This window comes from Saimiri boliviensis, chromosome 15 (assembly GCF_048565385.1).
Source record: "Saimiri boliviensis isolate mSaiBol1 chromosome 15, mSaiBol1.pri, whole genome shotgun sequence".
Classification (NCBI taxonomy): domain Eukaryota; kingdom Metazoa; phylum Chordata; class Mammalia; order Primates; family Cebidae; genus Saimiri; species Saimiri boliviensis.
Window position 1 is genome coordinate 81,751,303 of NC_133463.1, and position 16,859 is coordinate 81,768,161.

Consider the following 16,859-nt stretch of genomic DNA (forward strand, 5'->3'; position numbering starts at 1 on the left):
CTCCCCAGCAGGGGAAGCTACAGGTGCAAAGGCCTGTGTGGACAGGAGGTCAGTCCAAGGAACCGAAAGAAAGAACGTCAAGTGGAGTAAAAGATTGCAGTGGCGCTGCCCGGCAGGGACGGGCCAGGCAAGGTCTAGTGGCCCAATAAGCTCTGGACAACCTCCTGGGAGCCACGGGAAGCCCTGGAGGAAGGCCAGAGAGAGAGAGGGGACTCAGGACAGGCAGTGACTGCCATGGTGCCCTCCCTGCGGGACAGCCAAGGGCTGGAGGCCTCTTGTTGCTGTCAGATGGCCCCATCCACATACTTGCTGTGTCGTGGGGTCTCAGGAAGTCTCTGTCCTCTTGTCCCCCTCAGCCCTAGGTTTGGAAACACCCCCATCATTTCCAGCCCCAGGGACTGCACCACACTTGGGGTTTCCCACGCTACACCACCACCTTGTGAATCACCTTTGAACTCAGCTCCCCGCCACCGCCCACTCTGAATGCATCATCTGCATCCCGCCAGTACTATGACCAGTCCAGGTGACCCCACAGACCTAACTCCAAGGGGCACAGCCGACAGTGTGATCTAAGCAATGAGTGCCCAGGAGCTGTGCCCCACGGAAAGCCCAGCCTCCCCCCGCAACACCAGAGACCACCCAAGCTGCTCCCGGAGCAGGCGCTGGCCACCTCAGAGGATTTACGAGAAGCGTGTGGGGCAGCTGGACGCCCCGAGCCCTGGCCTCCGCTCCACCTTGGGTAGCTGCTCTCGCTGGAATCCTCCCAAACTCTGCTCCAACTCCGCTGAGGCACTCACCCATTGGGATGCTTCGTTGTCAGGCTCGAGACGATAGCGTCTTTGGCAGAGGTGGCACCAGGAGCTCCCTTGCACCTCTCAGCCAAGCTCCACACATTCCAGGTGCCATCAGGGGGACACCCCAAGCAGCCTGTCCCCCAGGCTCCCTGATGACAGCACCAGCCCCTCCCATAGAAATGTAATCAACACCAGCAGAGCCAGAGGGCAAGGTCCCTTTAGCCCGCCCATGGCTGCTCCAATCAGTGCCTGTGGTTTGACCACCACCCACTCCTGAGCCCCTCTTGGGGTTTGATCTGCTCTGTCCTTGCCTGTTGTTCTCTGACTCCTGCTGGGCTTAAATATCAAAGAATCCTCATTGTTTTATAATCCTGCAGACAAAAGCCCATGAAATATCTAGCTAGATCTAGTGGCCTCTGGTCTGCTTCTCCTCCCCATCTCTGCCACATCCCCACCTTATCTGTGCACGCCTGACCCATGCATATCTAACACATTTCCTTTGTGTGGTTGCCTGGCTAGAGTGCCCAGTGGCTCCTCAGGCAGGCATCTGCTCTTCCGGCGCAGAAGGAAGTTGGGCTCTGAGAGGCTACTGCAGCTTTTTAGAGGCTAGCTAGAGTGGGAAATGGGCAGCTCCAGGTCCTATGAGCTGTCCTATGACACCATAATCCCATTTTACAGATGGGGATGCTGAGGCCCTTGGGCGCCAGTAGCTTACTCCGGGTCACGTGGCTAGGGAGGGTGAGGGCTGATTTCCTGAGCCTGCTCTTCCAGGCTCCACTGCCATTCCTCTCACCCAGGTACGCGAGCATGCCTGCAATGCTTCAAGAACACAGCTGGCGGTGTGCATATCTTCATGGCTAGATAGTGAAGCCATAGACTAGGCCAGCTCCAGGACCCAGGCCAGGGCAGTTCACACACATAAATCTGCTCACGAGGAACCAGTACCTCCCAGGACATGACGCCAAGCGCCTTCGTGATCCACAAGAGGCAGGTAAATGACAACCAAAGGGAGAGGGAGGCTGTGTGAAGCAGGTGGCGGTGGAGACAGGGGGCTTAGCACTGAGGGAGGAGGGCGGAGGGGGAGGGTAAACCAGGCCTGTGCCCAAAATGCACATGGTGGTGATGATGGCGGCAGTGGTATGGTTATCGAAAACGGGGCGCCCTTCAGAGTGGCTGCTGCGGGTGGAGCTGCATCGTGGCAGTCCTGAGGAACGTGGACTTGGGGACTGAAGGCAAGGGGGAGCCCGGCTGGCTTGTGAGCAGCAGACAGTAGTGACAGCAACTGGCACATGGCAGCTGGACTGGAGAGGGGCCACAGGACACCCTGTGGGAGTCTAGAGAGTGGCCCAGACTCCACAAAGGTGACTTGGGAAGCCTGTTTCCTTGGGAGTCTGTGCCCTTCCTCCTTTCTGCATGGATTCCTGCCCATTTCCCCCACAGCCCAGGAGGGCCAGCGGGCTGGGAGAGCCCTTCGATGTGCTTACAAATCTCCCTCTTTGCAGCTTAGTGCCTCTTGCTTGTTCCTTTGCTGGGGACTTGGGGAAAAAAAGATTCCCCTGAAGCACAAATAGTGGCTCAGAGAAGGTAGTGTGGAGAAGTGCCCCAGAGAAGCACGATTAACAGGATTAGGGTCACATGAGAAGGAGGCGAGTATGTTTTCATATTCACAGCCTCACAGAAAGAATGTAAATCCACAAATCTTCTTACGTGTGTGGATGGAGGAGTGCTAAATTTGGAGTTCGAGGACATCCAGATGACATTAGAAGCTTGTAATGTGACCGGGAACTCAAGGGGTTGCACTATACACGCGCCCAGGCTCACACTGTCCCAGAAGAAAGGGTTCCCCCCACTCTGGTTGGTGCCGAAGTCTGATAAAGAAGAGACAATTCAGAGCTCCTAATGCCCCTTTCACTTGCCCTCAGGTGTCTGTCACTGGTTCTAAAACCCTCAGCAGAAAGGAAAGACTAGAGGTGCAGCCGCTCTCGAACTGAGATTCACAAAGTCGGACATGTGGCTTAAATAGGCACCTTTCTCCCTAGTCCCTGACTTCATGGAAATATTTGAATGCTAACGATTTTCAGGGGCATCCAGGAGGTGCCTGAAGGAGGTGAGGGGTAAGCTCTAGCGGCATCCACAATAGGGATTAAGATCGCATTCTCAACCCAGCTGCTACAATGGCGAGGTGTGCAGCACCCTCCAGGGCTCTTGGGTGGGTGGGAGCATCAGGCAACAGCAGGCGTTTGGCATGAACCATCCCCAGACACCGAAGTTTGGAGGGGTGTCACGGTGTCCACTGGGGTCACAGGATTAAACTGCCCTGGCCCAGGCCCAGCCACACCCCCGCCTCTGGGCACCAGAGGAGAGGAAGGGTAGCTCTCATCATAAAGGGCCCAGCACTCAGGAAAGGAGGGAGACCTTGCACTCTTGACAAGGGACTGCCAAGCTGTCCACGGGGAGGACCAAGAGCGTGGGCGGCCAGAGTAGATGGGCAAGGTCAGCACCATGGGGCCAGGGCACGTTCAGAGCAGCCGAGGCCTGGCAGCCCTGATAAGACTCAGGACAGAAGATAAGAAGGGACACTGGGCAGCTTGGGCCAGCAGAGGCCCAGCAAGCAGGTAGGAGAATGGGGGCCAGTTCTGACCAGGAGGCATTCCCGGAGCCTGTCCCTGGGGGGCAGGAGGCGTGGACCACGGAGAGAGTGAAATAACTAGTATTGATGCCTCCCCATGTGCACCCACAGCTGGTGAGTCCTGAAGATGGCTGGGGAAGAAAGCACTGGGTCCTGTCCCTAAAGTGCACCAACTCTGTGCCAGACACCGAGTCGGCACTTCTCTAAGGTTGCTTGGTTGACCTCAACAGCTTTACCAAGGGGTGATACATTCCCTTTCAAAGTGAAGAAATGGGGCTAGGTGCAGTGGCTCACGCCTATAATCCTTCACTTTGGGAAGTCAAGGCGGGTGGATCACTTGAGGTCAGAAGTTCGAGACCAGCCTGGCCAACATGGTGAAACCGTGTCTCTACTAAAAGTATAAAAATTATCTGGATGTAGTGGCATGTGCCTGTAGTCCCAGCTACTTGGGAGGCTGAGACATGAGAATTGCTTGAACCTGGGAGGTGAAGGCTGCACTGAGCCAAGATGGCACCATGGCACTCCAGCCTGGCTGACAGAGCAAAACTCTGTCTCAGAAAAATAAAATAAATAGAACAGAATGGAACCAAACAACAGAACAGAACAGAACAGAACAGAACAGAACAGAACAGAACAGAACAGAAGAGAACAGAACAGAACAAAAGGTGATCCAAGCAGCCCAGCTCCAGAGGCCCAGCTCTTCCTGCTAAGAATCTACCTCTTGGCCTCAGCTGGTCTCTCTGGATGGAGACCATGCCCCACCTGGGGAAGTGTCCATGCTGCAGGCAGAGTTCTCCACTCAGTCCTACAACCCCACCCTCCCCACAAAGTGATCACAAGTGCTTCTCACCCTCTGTCCAATGAGGAGGCGACTCTGGCAGGAGAGTCAACTGAGCTGTGCCGAATGACTGCTGGGAATGTCAAACACCTCATGGCCAGAGATGTTGGAGGCAGGGGCCCTCTGTCCCAGCTCTGTCTGAGCTGGCCACCAGGTGGGCCCCCAGCACTGAACGTGTGCCTCCCATCCCACTCTGCAGTTCTTTCTGGGACCTCCCAGAGGTGGGAGGACCGGACACTTTGTCTCCAGCTGCGCATTAGAAGGCCTCCCACATAGAGAACACAGCATTTTAAAAACATCTTGTTCTGCTCAACTTTAAAACACACAAGTGTCATTTTATCTCCTCCCACAATCCAGTGACAGGAGGTGGGCCTTGCCAAAGCCGGCTGTACTCCTTGGGTCTTGGAGAGAAACGAAGATAGAAGGGCAGGAGGTCTAGGGATGGGGATGGCAGGATGTGCCCAGCACTGGCTAGCGGCCTCCATCTCAATTCCAGCTCGCATGCTTGGTCAGCTGGCTGACTTCACAAAACCTTCCTCAACCACAACAAGTGCACATCCTTGTCTTTGAGCATCCTGGGGTGGGTGGAGGGTGCACATGAGTTCGCATATGGGGGACACTGTGTGTAAGCCTTAGCTACCTTCAGATGTACAGCATGGGGTGGGAGGAACGTGATCGAAAGAGAGGCCACCCTGGTTGGGCAAGGCGGCTCACACCTATAATCCCAGCACTTTGGGAGGACCAGGTGGGAGGATCATAAGGTCAGGAGTTCAAGCCCAGCCTGGTCAATATGGTGAAACACTGTCACTACGAAAAATATAAAAAGTTAGCCAGGTGTGGTGGCACACACCTGTAGTCCAAGATACTCAGGAGGCTGAGGCAGAAGAAACACTGGAACCCGGGAGGCAGAGGTTGCAGTGAGCCAAAATCACGTCACTACACTCCAGGCTGAGTGACAGAGCAAGACTCTGTATCAGAAACAAAGAAGAGAGGCCACCCTATCTATTTTCTCTTACCCCTATGGGGTTCTAACTCCTTTCACCTTCTTCTCTTTCCTTCTCCCCTGAGTGACCACTACCCTTTATCCAGGAAGACACTGGCAGGCAGATTTTGCAAGCATGTCTGAGTGTGTGTGTTGTGCACTAGAGCTACAGAGCAAACATTAACAGCTTCTCAGTGAAGAAAGGGATAATAAAAAACTTAGAAGGATGTATTACTAGGAAGAATTTGATTTCTCTTATGAATGCAGAGAAGCAACACAGGGTCTTCAGATTCCATTTCTATTTACAAGGCCCCCCACAATATGCCTGGGAAGCAATGTTCTTCCTATTTTACAGGTAGGACATGCAGGCTGAGAGAGAGCAAGAGCCTTCTGACACGCTGTGCCCTGGAATCTGTTCCAAGAATCTCATTCCTATTTGTTGACTGAGGCTCAGCTTCTAAGGTTTCAAACTCCGAAAAGCTCGCTCTGAGCTCAGGCTTTGTGGACAAAAAGCAGTGAGATCATACCCACTTTACAACACACCTGACCCAGGAATCTCATGTCTTCTGCCAGGATCCATGAAACACTAACAGGCTAATCTGTTAGTAGCAGCAGGATAAAAGCAAACCCCAGACCTTGCACCCTCTCCCGCCCTCCTGCATGCCGTATGCTGCTCATGCTTCCACCTACCTGAAGCCTCCAGCGGATTCCCTCCACACCCGCAATGTAATCCAAGGCTCTCATCAAGGCCTGCAAGATCCTACAGGAACTGGTCCCTGCCTACCCTCTGATTCCATTTTCCATGCCTTTTCCTTGCTCACTCCATGGAGCAACGTCAGCCTCCACGCTATCCCTCAAGCAGGCCAGGCACAGAATGTACACACAGGCTACCTGAGCTGCCAGGAACGCTCTTCCCACAGGTAGTAAGGTCACTCCTTACTACTATGATTCAGGATGCTGGGTCACATGGCAACACCTTACAGAAATTGTCCCTGAGCCCTGATGTGTATCACCCGCTGCATTTTAACTATTCTTTTCTGTGGGAAGCAGAAGAGTTCTTCTTCAAAGTTTCTTTTCTTGTTAAAGAATAATAATAGCAAATGTTAGAAATAATGGTCTCTTTTAAAGATTTTCTTCAAAGCCTTCTTGCTTTTCACCAGTGATTCTTTGTTAAGCCCTATCCTGTGTAGCTGTTGCACATGCTCACAAGCACGTAGTACACTCTATGTCCCTGTAATTTAACCAAGATATCTGTGCTGGACGTGCTCACAGTCACATCCCAGCTCACAGCCTATGCCCCTTCCTTACTTAAACTTTCTTTTTGTTCTCCATTGCTTTTACCTGTTTAGAAAAGTTTTAAGTTGTTAGCCAATCAAGTTTTAGTTTTAGATTGTGCAGTCTGCCTCCAGCCAACAGAGATCAGACACAGCAGTAAGGACGACCCCAAATGCGTAAAAGATAAATACGTCTACTTTTCCTTTGTTCATTGTACTCTTGTGGCAAGATGGCTAACAAGAGCACTTTTTCTGCGGAAAGTAAAGATTGCCTTGCTGAGAGATCCTTTGTCTCAGTGCTGATTTTTCTTTGCAGCACTGAGCATCTGTTTCCAACATTTTCCACACGCATGACTAGCTGACATTGCGTACTTACATATAGCTGGAAAGACTCCCCATGCAACTAAGTTTCCTGAACTCAAGGGCTTTCTTAGTTCCCTACTGTGTTCCCAGAATGATCCTACACTGCCTTTCACAACCACCTGGTAAGTAGGCATTATCCCCATTTTATAGAAGAGAAAACTGAGGCTAAGAGAAGTCCAGTAATTGCAATTTACCCAATTTTGCGCTTAGTTGCTAGACACAGGATTCAAATCCAGATTTTTGCAAGGCTGATGCATTGCTTGGAAATGCTCCTCCATGAGTTTCCTGCATTCCTACACATCTTGCTGGGTAGACAAAGAATGCAAGGCTCTGACTGCCTTGCACCTGGGTTGTGTTTGCAGCAACCCACACTGAGACATGCAATAGACAGTGTCTCCCTCTGCGACAAAAAGCTGGCATGCTTGCTGTCTGTTACCAAATGGTGGATCTCTGAAGCCCATTGTTCCTGTCCAATATCGTAACCATTGCATGTGCAGGCATCTCTATGGGCCCTCTGCCTGCATGCCATGACACCTGGGGGTGAAGGGGAGCTGATACAAAAGCTCACGCTGCTTTTGAACTGTGAGTAATAAAGTTTAAAACTCTCTGGAGTTTTACCAAATAGAGAAAGCGGTCAGCTTGAGCCTGAACTGCTGTGGATGGCACATGCTGTGTCTGATTTAGTCTTAGTACTCGTGGTACATGCACCTTGCCCCAGGCCCTCATAAGCACTTGCCTCACTGATAGACAGACAGATGGATAACCCAATGATGCTGAATGATGATGGGCTTGCTGGTCAACCACTGAGCTGCCTGGTCCTTGGAGGGAAGGTACAGGGCTGGGCTCTGAGTCTCACAGCGCAGGAGCTTTTTGAGCCTTTCTTACGAGAACCCTTCAGGAGCTTACAGGCAGTAACCAGACAGAATTGCCTTCTGAGTATTATTTTTCCAGCAGAGTAAGATTCAGTTAATGCAAGGCTTAATAAATTCCTCTGAGCCCTGAGGAAAGAGAGACATTCTGCTGCATCTGGAAATGAGTTTCTGGTCCTGCAGCCACGGGTCTCCGGTCAAGGAGAGGTAAAAATATGCCGAGGCTCTGGTGTGAATGTCCAAGACGGGACCACCAAGGTACTGCCACCCTTCCTAGGGCATCTCTTTGCTAAGAGCCAGGGGGTCTACAAAATCCAAGGGATGCTGACAGAAGCCCCTGTCCCTATACCTGGATGTTATCTACCTTTGAGGCGAAGGCTGTAGCATTTCCAGATCACAGAGGAGCACACAGATGACATACCTTTCTGTTCCATTTACTGAGTCTCAGGGAGGGGGTGTGACTTGCCCAAGGTTGTACACTGACTGAAGTGCCACAGAGATGAGACCACAGCACATAAGAAGATACCTGGCCCTGCTGCGGGGCCCAGAGGTCTGGTTCCTAGAGAGCCTGGAGCCTTGGAGCAACCTTCCCGGGAGGCGGGGTCTGGGCCTCTGCTGGCCATAATGGGCTCGATCTTGAATGTAGATGAGCTGATGCTCTGGGTTGTCCAGGCCAGGCACCCATGGGGGATGGGACTGTTTTTCCCCAAATACCACCCCTTTTCCGAGTTCTTTTTATCAACTCACAAATATGTGTGAGCAAAATCAAGACAGAAAACGGAGTCATAGAGAATCTGTGGTTCCTAACTCCTCAGCATGTCTCTTTCAGCACACTCACCCCTATGAGCTGCTCCCCTAGGAACTTAGCTGGCACCAATACCACCCTGTGATGAAGGAGAGAACCTGAATCCACAGACAGGGGCCTGAGCCTAATGGCTGTGCCAAGACAGAGGTCTGTTAGCCTCTGCACCCTTACCTGGGCCCCAGACTCTGCCTGCTGCACCTCCCTTCCTGAGCTCAGCCCTAGGTCAGCAGTGTAGTTTCCAAAACAATTTCTTCTCCTATTTCTGTGGTTTTTGAATCCGGGCTCCTGCTCTGCTTGGAAAGACGGGCCTGGCAAGACGGGACTGCAGTGTGCTGAGAACTCACAGCCCTAGTTAAAGAAGGCATTTTGAGAATACATACAAAGCAAGAAGATGAAACCACTGCAAACTCCACCAAAGACAGAAATTGCGTGAAGAGGATTAAGGATTAAGACAGGTAGTTTCCTATTACAGATACACCTTTCTTCTGCCCCATGCAATTCTGTTTGATTTTTCTTGCTACACAACCCTCACCCCACTGCCACACTCTTGCGGACACTTGGAGTTGACTAAGGAAGGGATACTAGAAGGGAGCAGGCACTGTGATGGTGGCGGAGGTGGGGGGGCAAACACCCAGACAATCAAAATCAAAGAGCGTAATGGTACACCAGGCACACTCCCTGCCTCAGGGCCTTTGTACCTGCTGTTCCCTCTACAAAAACTGTTCCTATTCCAGCATCCATACGGCTTTCTCACTCACTGCATTCATGGTTCTGCCCAAATGCTCTCCTTGGAGAAGCCATCCCTAGTCACCCTAAAATAGCATCACTGTCTCTGCCACTTATTCTGTGGCGTTCGCCTTCACAGCCTTCATCAGGAACTAGTGTGCGACCTTGGGATGAACATCTGTCTCTCTGACTTTCCCGCCAGGAGGCAGGCGATTCATGTGACTCCCTGACTGCTGTGTCCCAGCTCGGAGGAGTAGTAGGCCCTCAACGGGTATCTGGGGACAGCAGGAAGAGAGCGCTGTGCAACAGCAAAGCGCTCAGCACTCAGGGAGCAAAGATTCATTCTGATGTGCGCCTCCGGAGAGGTGCGGGTGTGGTTGTTTCTGGGCTCAGTGCCCTCATCTGGAAAATGGGATGATTATAACGGAACTTCCAATGAGCCCTGCCCGTGAACAGACAGGGCCATAGCTAGTGCAGGTGTCCTCTGATCCGTGGACCTCATGTTTGGAGGTTTGTTTTTTTTCCTAGCTGAGCTCTGCTTGCACGTGACCGAGAAGATCAACTGTCCTCAAAGAAGGGAAGTTAGAACTCGGCCCACAAACTTCCTTTGGCTTTTGCAAAAACAACAAAACCAAAAATACTACAAAACCACACCATGTAACTATACAGCCATCCAGAGCGGTGCTGAGTGAGGTTGCATCCCGCCTGCCGGCTCCTCTGTGGCTGAGGCAGGATGTGGGGCACACAGCTCACCAGGATGCACCTGGCCCCACTGTGGGGTCCCGGGAGTCTGGTTCCTAGAGATTGTGGAGCCACAGAGCAACCTTCCTGGGAGAATGGACCCAGGCCCCTGCCGGCCATGGTGGACTCGATCCTGAACCCAGGTGTGCTGAAGCTCTGGGTTTGTCCCGGCCACGGCACCCACTGGGGATGGGACTGTTTTTTTTCAAATGCTACCACCCTTCTGAATTCTTGGACCCAGGGGCCCTTTCCCTTCAATCCAGGAATCCGTGTGAGCACCATCAAAACAGAAAACAAAGTCGCAGTTTTCCTCTTTTTAAGGCAAAGAAAGCAAGGCAATTTAGAACATAGGTTCTGGAGTCAAAGAGAGCTGAGTTCGAATCCCAGCTCTGCCACTTACCGGCTATGTGACCTCAGTGGAGTCTCTTAACCTCTCTGAGCTTCAGCTTCTTCATCTGAAAAACAGAAGAAAATACTCAGGAAACTTACCATGGGGAGAGGGCCTGGGGATCCATTAGACAGTTTCTGTCCCCTGTTGGCTCAGATATACACAGTGAATGTTAAGTGCTCACGTGAAGCCTCTGAGCCCTTTCAAGCCTCTCAGCGTGCGAAGAGAAGACGGTCACCTAATAAGTGCAGAAGCTTCCTGTCCCAAACTGCAAACAGAAAGCTCTGAACTGCATGATCTCTAAGACCACTTCCTGTTGTAAAATGCTGAATTTGGAGAGCCTACCCCCAAAGAGTTTCAACCAACATGCAAAATAACAGGAGAGGGGAGGAATGAGTCACAGGTCAGGTCCAGGAGCTCTTGCCGAAACCCTGAAGGATGAGGGTGGGTAGGGTAGACAGAAAATGAGAGGATAGCACACCCTTTCTCTGAGACCTGTTGTGTGCCCGGCACTGGGTTAAGGCCTTTCACATGTATTATTTAGCCTCAGCCAGTCCCTTGGAGTAGCTCCAGCCTCGCCATCACACACAGGAGGAAACCCAAGCTTGGAGGTCGAGCAGCTCAGTGTCCCAAGGAGAGCAAGGGCAGAATGGGGACTGGAACCCAGGTCTGCAGGTCAAAGCCTGTTCTTACCCCACCCCCATCCCGAAGGCAGTGTGTGCACCCACAACAGGGCTGGGGACAGGTCACAGATCTCATTGGGCAGGGCCGGAGGTAGTTCGGAGTCACATATTCTTCTCACTGGCAGGAAACAGACAGCTAGGCATTTTGTGAAGGAGCGGAGAGACGTGAATCTAAGACTCAAGATCAGAGAAGTGGTGTTGCCATTGTCTTCCTAAATCCTGAATGAGAGGAAGGTGCTCAGCAGAGGGCAATAACACATGATCATGCCCCACCCACGGCTGGCAGCAGCTTGGTCACAGCTGCTTTTGCTCCTGTCAACTGAAATGCACTTTCCCACCAGGGACAGGGATAAAAAGAAGATTCTGAGCCATCAAGACCACCTGGGCCTCTTTCTCACCCTTTCCTCACGGTACACCCATGCCCCATCAATAATGCATGACTCCGAGGCCCTTGGACATTAATATCACCGGGAGGCCCACGGGGGCCGAAGGAGGGAGGAGGTGCTCGGGGTGGGGCTGCCCTGCCTCTGACTCTCCAGGTTAACAACTTGAAAGAGACTTTTTTTGTTTAATTAAAACTAAAGAACTTTTCAGAACAAGCAACATCTGCTGTGTGCGTCCCTTCTCCCCAGCGCTGCAGGGAAGGTTGTGGAGACACAGCTTCGCATAACTAATGTCAGCTGGGCGGAGGGCAGTGATGCGGGCCAGGGCTACGGAGCAAGACAGCCTGGTCCAATGCCCAGCTCCGTCATTCACTGGCTGTGCATCCTGCCAGGAGTCACTTCCCTTCACTGTGCCTCAGTTTCCTCATCTGTAAAGAAAAAAGAATCGTGCCCACCTCCTAGGGTTGCCAAGAAGATTAAGAGGCTCAATGACTATATAAAGTGATTAAAGCATGTCTGGCATGTCATCAGTGCTCCCCTAGGGGCTGAGCTATCATCATCATCGTCATCTTCTCCAGGCCAGATGCTGCACTTTTCGTAAAAGGTCTCTTTGTTCCTGTTTCCCTCACGAGGAAGTTGAGACTGAGGGAGTCAAAAATGCACTGAATTAGTCAGCATACGAATCATGAATTAGCAGTGAGCTGGGAGGATGTCAAGAACTAACGCCTGGTACTCTCCTTCCCAATGCTGCTGGGCTGAGCCACACCAGGCGAGGGGGCTTGCACAGGCGTGGCTGTCCCCACGGCCTTTAATCTGTCCCTCCCCAGCTAACAGAGCTCTCTGCTAAACAAACGGCCTCAGACATCTATCTTCCTAAGCAAGGCCAGATGTGGGAAAGGTAACATGAGCGAGGATGGAAAAATCAACATGGGGTTTCTCAGTGTTGCCATGGAATCCCAAGAGGTCGCCCCAAGCCTCGGTGGTTCCATGTCTGTGGGTGGTTACTCAAGAGCAGGAAGACACTCAGGCTCCTAGGCATGACCCAGAAACTGCCCCAGAGACGGACAGTGAGAATAAGTTCTCCTATGCCTGTCCAGCCCAGCCCTATCCGGCAGGGTCATCAGGTGCTCTCCTGGGGTGGGAGCAGTAGCTGTGGGAGGGGGTTTGGAGAAGTACTGTCAGTTTGGAGTCTATAAGAACTTTTCTGTAAAAAAAAAAAAAAAAAATCTCTCTGGCTGGGTGAGGTGGCTTATGCCTGTAATCCCAGCACTTTGGAAGACTGAGGTGGGCGGATCAATTGAGGTCAGGAGTTCTAACACCAGCCTGGCCAACATGGTGAAAGCCATCTCTGCCAAAAATACAAAAATGAGCCAGATGTGGTGGAGGGCAACTGTAATCCCAGCTACTTAGGAGGCTGAGGCAGGAGAATCGCTTAAACCCAGGAGGCAGAGGTTGCAGTGAGCTGAGATCATACCATTGCACAAGAGTGAAATTCCGTCTCAAAAACAAAAACAAAAACAATCTCTCTCAATCAACTCTGAGCACTACCCAATACTTAGGAATGGCCACAAAAGGCCATGAGGAAATGAAATCTCCTGAGATTCCACTGGCAAAGCAAGCTTTGTCTTAATGAGTTGCATCCTGGCTGGCAGAAGACAGTGACTTGGACAAAGTCACCAAGCAGGTCAGCAACACAGCAGGGAGTGCAGCCCAGGGCACCTCACGCCCTGCTCGCCTTCTGTCAACTGCCTCGTGACTCACTGGGGGACTCAAACATCCATTTCCTGACCACCTCATTTATGCCAGGAATTGGGAGAGGTTGCCAAAGGAGAAAGAAAGCAAATGAGGCACTGTCATTGCAGGGGATGCCCAATCATGATAATGTGGGGCTGCTACCACCAGGGCACTAAGAGCAGCCTGGCTTTTATTCCACACTCACCCCAACCCACTGAAATCATCACAGCAGTCCTGAAGAATTGGCCCTTGCTATGGACTGACCTGTGCCCCACACCACCACCAAATTCACATGTGGATGCCTTAACCGTCAAGATGACTGGATTTGGAGATAAGGCCTTTAGGAGGGTAACAAGGTTAAATGAGGCTGTAATGGTGGACCCTAATCTGCTAGAACTGATGTCTTTATTTAAAAGAGAGAGAGAGAGAGAGAGAGAGAGAGACCAGAAGGCACTATCTACACATGCACAGAAGAAAGCCGCGTGAGGACAAATGAGAAAGCAGCATTTGCAAGCCAGAAAGACAGCCCTCATCAGAAACCAACCCTGATGACACCTTAATCTTGGGCTTCCAGCATCCAATCTGCGAGAAAATAAAATTCAGTTGTTTAAGCCACTGAGTTTATGATATTTTGTTATGGTAGCTTTAGCAAATGAACGCAAGGCTGTAATTATCATCCCCATTTTGCAGATGAGGAAGCCGAGGCACAATGTGGTAAAGCACCTTGCTGAAGGCCAAATGACTACAACTATTTTTTTTTTTTTTTTTTTTTTTTTTTTTTTTTTTAAGATGGAGTCTCCCTCCATTGCCCAGGCTGGAGTACAGTGGTGCGATCTCAGCTCACTACAACCTCTGCCTCCTGGGTTTAAGCGATTCTCCTGTCCCAGCCTCCCGAGTAGCTGGGATTACATGTGCATGCCACCATGCCCAGCTAGTTTTTTGTATTTTTAGTAGAGACGGCATTTCACCACGTCGGCCAGGCTAGTCTCGAACTCCTGACCTCGTGATCTGCCTGCCTCAGCCTCCCAAAGTGCTGGGATTACAGGCATGAGCCACTGTACTCAGCCACTATTTCTAATTAAACATATTTTAAATTTAAAATACAAGTCCTCAGCCACACTCATTAATTAATGAACCCACTAATCAAATCAACTGAATTAATTAAAATTGAAAAAAATTTTTTTTCGGTGTATCTCACTGAGTTCCAGTTTTTCATCTGTAAGATGAAAACAACAGGGCTGACCTGATGAGGTCCTTGTGAGGTTCACACAAGACAACACCAATCATGGGCCCCACATTATCATGACTGGGCATCCCCTGCAATGACAGTGCCTCATTTGCTTTCTTTCTCCTTTAGCAACCTCTCCCAATTCCTGGCATAAATGAGGTGATCAGAAAATGGATGTTTGAGTCCTCCGGTGAATCACGAGGCAGTTGACAGAAGGCGAGCACATAGTTCCTTAGGAGCACCAGCCACATTTTAATTGCTTAACAGTCTCATGTGGCTAGTGGCTACTGACCTGGACAGTAATGACATAGAGCATTTCATCACTGGGAAAGTTCTAATGGAGAGCACTGACCGAGAAGGAGAGCGCACAGGGTCTGGGCCAGACTGACTTGGATTAATCCTCGTTCTACTCCTCCTGGGTTATTGTTCCTCACTGAGTTCCAGCTTTTCATCTGTAAGACGAGAACAACAGGACTGACCTGATGGGGTCCTTGTGAGGCTCACACAAGACAACACATACAAAGTGATCCACCTAGCTTGGGCATGTGGCAAGAGCTCCCAAAATAAGAGCTAATATTTTTAGGTACTGAGCAAATAAACGGCAGATCTCCTTTGTATTGCAGTGGGAGACACGATGGGCAACCTTCAGAGATAGGATTGGTTGAAAAAAACTTGGTGAACTGCAGAGGGAGCTCGAAACCCAGGTGTACAAGTTGGGCCTTGACCCAGAGACATTTGGGAGCCTCGGAAGATTATAGGCAGCAGGAAGGAAAGACAGGAATCCAAGAATTCCACATAAGAAACATGTTCTGGACTCTGGAGTCCAGGGAGTTTGGTGTTTGAATCAGACTCCAGGTGACAGTAAGGAAGAGAAATGGGTGTGCCTCCATGCTGTTGGGGAAAGACGCGTATCTTCAACTCCACCACTCATCAGTAGGGGAAGCCACAGAAAAGGGTTCCCTGACTTTCCTCTTTGCTCCCTGAAGTCCTGCAGTGCTTTGTGCGGCTTCTTGGAGAAAGAGAAAGACCAGAAAGACACAGTCTCGTGATGCCTCTTCTCCCGCACCCACGCTCGTGGAGATGGCAGGGAAGAGCTTAGGCTTTGGCCCCGGAGGGTTGGCTTTGAGTCCTGGCACTGCTATTCGTAGCTGTGTGGCCCCGGGAAGGTATTTCATCTCTGCCAGCCACAGCTTCCACCTGGCAGGCACGGGCATTATAAGGCCCATCCCTCGGGGTTGCTGGGAAATTTTTAGATGAGATAATATAGGCTGAGTTTCTTGAAGAGTTCCTGGCACACTGTGGGGACATGAAGAAAAGAAGACCCATTGCTTCTTTCTTTTCCAGGCTGGCCCAGAGGATGAGCAGGAAACCTGAGCAGTGTGGAGGGGCAGGGGATGGTAATCACGAACCGCTGGACTTTCCTTAGGTAGCAAATTACGCCCGGTGACCCTCGGAGCCACTTCGCCTGGAAAGGCAGGTTTCAGGTTTTTGTTTTCTTAGCTGGGATCAGGCTACCTGGAAGGTGTTGGGTCCCTACAGAGTAGATGCTGCTGGCACTCTGCCCAGGGCCTCTTCTGGCTGGGACGACACCCTTCAGCTGCTGTGACTATTGGCTGCTGGCAGCTCACAGCTGTCCCTTGATCCAGAGAACTGCCTCTGGCTACACAGGAGCTGCCTCCATAGAGAGGTACCCACCCTCTCACGCCCCACACCCCAGGCAGTCCACAGACAATGAGGGAGCCACGTGGGCTTACACAGGGCTGGCCTCCTTTGCCTTTTCCTTTGATTTCCCCTGCTGATGATAAGTACCAGAGTTGAAAAATTTATCTTTCCCCAACGGCAATGGAGGCACACTCATTTCTCTTCCTTACTGTCACCTGGAGTCTGATTCAAACACCAAACTCCCTGGACTCGAGTCCAGAACACGTTTCTTACGTGGAAATTCTTGGATTCTTGTCTTTCCTTTCTGCTGCCTATAATCTTCTGAGGCTCCCAAATGTCCCTGGGTCAAGGCCAAACTTTCAGGTTTGTGGCACAGGGTCATGGTGCAGTTTGTGTTCTGGGTTGGCTATGGGATCCGGCTGAAGGTTGACTCTAGCTCGGAGCACAACCCTGCTCAGCAGCTCCCTGGCTTAGCTCTGTGTCCGCCACCCTTTCCCTGGAATACTTCCTCTGCAATCCACATGCACGGAATCCCAGCCTCAGGCTCTGCGGGGAGGGAACTGGGATCCTTGTGTGAGGCTGGTCTGCCCAGTGACTATAAGGAAGAGACGACCTCAGAAGTAGGGCACTCGCTCAAGTTCAGAGACCTTCGTCAAGAGCAGAGAGGATCCTCAACAACCACTGGGTCCAGACTCTTGGCTTTTGTGAGAAACCAGAGCCACTGGTCATTTCGTAAGGACTCGTTGGGTCCCTAGAATGT

General features: G+C 51.2%; 1 protein-coding gene across 6 annotated transcripts in view; it reads right to left on the reverse strand.

Annotated features, from left to right (window-relative positions):
* Nucleotides 1–16,859, reverse strand: part of ST3GAL1 (ST3 beta-galactoside alpha-2,3-sialyltransferase 1) — a 109,584-nt gene that overhangs the window by 29,202 nt on the left and 63,523 nt on the right. For 2 of the 6 annotated variants that reach the window (XM_074387167.1, XM_074387169.1), the window contains one exon: nt 10,422–10,476. The gene's annotated coding sequence lies outside the window, so the exon portion shown is untranslated. The other 4 variants (XM_074387168.1, XM_074387170.1, XM_074387171.1 and 1 more) reach the window with 4 other exon arrangements.